Raw genomic sequence first — 3,675 nt, 5'->3', positions numbered from 1 at the left:
AAGGAGACCACGAGATAGAAAAAGAGAGAAACTTACCATTAAGATAGAGGACAAGTCAGGCAGTCTTGCACATGGTGTTGGTAGGCAGCACCGCCGTGGTCGGGACAGTTCGCGCCCCAAATCCATATCCTCCATTTTTGCAAGATTCTGTACACCACATCTTTCTTACTAAAGTGGGAGAAACCATAAATCGACTATCAATCATCATTAAGTGTAGAATATGGTCATTAAAATTCATTAAAATCATTGCACATCGCTTGCTTGATTCTCCTCTATTAAATTAGCATTCATCACGATGCCTTCTAAAGACAAGGCATGACAGAAACACAAAGCACAACCCAAGCACATTGGTTTATGTACCATACTCATTGTAAAAAATTAGAAGCTTCTGTAAGATGTGACACTGTTTACATGTTTGGAGTGAATTGCATCCTCGTACAAAGGATAGAAGAACTGAATGCTTATGTACTTATAAAATACAAAAGTGAAAAGGGTAATTAAATCATGTTGGGTTAAAAACCTTACATTCCCATGGTTCTTTCTCAGATCAAAGAACTCAAAGTATCAACAGTGGATATTGGAGCCAGGAGAAGAAACGACGTGACCTTCACCCACATCCTTAATGGACAGCCTCATCTCCATGCCCAGGACGATCTGAAGCCTCCCTCAATAATTCGACACCTGCACGATGACCGACCGTCAGATCACAACACTCGGCTTGGGCAACGAATTCGAGGGATTTCTAGACTAAGCGTTGAGAGTACCTAGGGGTCACCTTGGTTTTTGTACACGACAAAGAGGAGTGCGGGAGGCGAGCCCCAACCCATCGAGACCACGATGCCTTGAGAGAAAGCTAGGGGAGGCGATGGTGAAGCACGACATCATGGCGCACGTGCCCTACGTCTCAACGCTACAGTCGAGCGTCGCCATGTAGCCGCACAACAGCTTGCACTCCATGAGTTACATACTATTTTCGCTCACACGACGAACGCCATCCGCCCGTCACTGAGACCCATCCTCTCAACCCTGCTGCTCCACGATCACGCGACGCCGTGTTAGTTAATGCAGAAACATAGGAGGCAGGCATCGTAAGGTAAAAAGTCCGGTTTGGACAGGATGAAAGACGAACCAAAATAAAGCAAAATTGGACAGGGAAGGGGGTGGATGAGGAGGCGAACATACAACGAGGTCGGGGTGGCTGTGGCCGAAGCATGAGGCTCGGCCTCCTCGCCGATGACCAGATCCGCCGTCAGAGATGATGAGGTCATCAGCCCCGTGACCTGGGTCCCGCCAACAGGGTGATGTAGAGGAGAGGTGCGGCGGCGTCCTACGGGTGAGGACGGCGGGGGAGGTGAGGGAGCAGCTGAGCGCAGTGGTGCGGCTGCGTCCCTCGGGAAGACGAACGGCGAGCGGCCCGAGGCGGGAGGCGGCGAGGGGGAGAGAAGAGTCGTGCGGTGCGGGGTGAAAGCCCGACTCGCTCGGTTTGTAGCAGGGTACTGCTATAATCGAAACATTTCCTTTGATGTAATTTGACTACGTATGGAAAGATTAATCAGTGATTGACTGACTTATGGTAAGTTAATTAATTTAGATTTGATTTTTAAATATTGATTAGAGATTAACCGTGATTGATTCTCTCCCATAAAGACATTACTAAATAATTTGTGTCCACATGGAAAGTTCTGATCCGGGGCTTTCGGTACATGGGATGGTGGAAGGAAAGACGAAAATAAACCGGACGAAAATAAACCAGACGAATAATAACAGTGGACGCAATCCTAACAACTGCTCCATTAAGAGTAGAGATTGGTGTGGTCATGTCGCCCAGCTGTGGGATCGCCGGCACCACCACCGGTGGTGGTCACTGTCAGGCACCACCACCATCGCGAGGCCACCTTCAGGTAGGACGGGCACGACCATCGCTAGGTCATCCTCAGCCACCACCATCTCTTGCCCATGGTCAGCCACCACCATCTATTGCCCATGGTCAGCCACCACCATCTCCTGCCCATGGCCAGCCACCACCATCTCTTGCCCTTGGTCAGCCACAACCAGCACTAGGTCATCCTCAGCCTGATGCCCATCGTCATCCTGCAGCTCCTCATCCCCACTCTGCTCCTCTTCTCCCCCACTCCAGTCTGGATCATCCTTCTTGTTGTCTTTGCTGCTGCCAGAATCGCTGCTGCTTTCGCTAAAGCCAGAATCACTGTTGCTTTTGCTACAGCCATAATCGCTGCTGCTTTGGCTGTAGCCAGTGTCGCTGCTGTTGCTCCCATTGCCTGTCCAAATGCAACAATGACCGTTAACAATCGATGTGAGACAAAGCCAAATGTAGAGGAATAAGAAGAGGCAGAACGCACTGGCATCTTCATCGTCAGCGTAGCGCATGCGACACATAGTCGTGTTGAAAACCTTCACGATAAGCATTGTGGCGTCATCGTTGTACCTAAAGAGAAGAAAGTACCCGGTCTGTAGGTCGTAGGCACTGTAGAACTTCTCCCAGCCACGACACAGGTACATGTGGCCCTCCTCAATCACCAACCCCACATCCCACAGCCTGCGAACCCCGCTGCCGGCCTGTCGGAGCTTCACATTATCTGGCGGATCTTCACCCAGCATGTTCATAAAAGTGTCAGGCAGCCTCTGCAATTTGGGACAAGGAGTGATGCAGCAAACAACAGAGTTATCATAATGAGATGGGTGAAGGGGAAATCTCTCGTTTTATATACCTGCCTCGTGGCTGATACTGAAGTCCCAAGTATGATACTGAAGAACTCGAAAGCATCCAACTCGTACTCTGGTGAGGCAGAGCGGCGGTGGCTGCTTCCCCCCATCTCTGATAAGCAGCAGAAGAGACCAATTAGTACCCTTACAACATTATCATACAACATTATAGCAGCATAAATTTTGAGCAGAAGATAATCAACTACACCAATGCACTTCTGAAGTTCCCGCTTCCCACCCATGATGTTGTTAAGCGAGGACTAGTGCCAAATGCATTTTCGGTATGAAAATACATCACAGGCCACTATGTTATTTACTATCATTCTTATCGAAGACTAATGATTGTTACATCCTACTAAAATGATGTTCTGTCCTCAGAGATGTCTCGTTGCTTATGAGGAAGCAGCAAATAAACACTTGAAAAAAGCTCTCGTCCTCGAAGATGCATTCTTGGTTATATTACCGTTCTGAGTTATGTTGTTCTATTATTTTATTTGAAGACATGAAGGGTTACTTATTTGAAGATGCTACTCCTAAGAAAGGTCAACTTTTCGATCATCAGCCTCTACAATTAAACAATGATGCATTCTTCCTTTTCCTTTCCATCTTCTTCTTCTCCACCTCTCTTCTTTTCTTGTTCTCCTTTTTCTTTCTTCTCCTTCCTCCTCCTCCTCTTCTCCTTCTTCCTTTCTTGTTCTGTTTTCAACTTTCTTCTTATTCTTCTTCCTTTTTTTCCTTTTTCCTCTTCTTCTACTTCTTCTTTTTTTCAACTTTCTTCTTCTTCTAATTATCTAAACCTAAATCTAGCACTAACCTAAACCAACCACTAACCTAAACCTATCAATAACCTAATTAAACCTAAACAGCAAAGAAAAATAGTAGAAAAAAACAAAAAAAATGCTCACCTTGGCTCCGGGGGCAGGGGGTGGTGGTGGACGGCCGCGGTTAGGG

This window comes from Triticum dicoccoides, chromosome 6A, assembly GCF_002162155.2.
Source record: "Triticum dicoccoides isolate Atlit2015 ecotype Zavitan chromosome 6A, WEW_v2.0, whole genome shotgun sequence".
Lineage (NCBI taxonomy): Eukaryota > Viridiplantae > Streptophyta > Magnoliopsida > Poales > Poaceae > Triticum > Triticum dicoccoides.
This window is presented reverse-complemented; position numbering follows the sequence as displayed.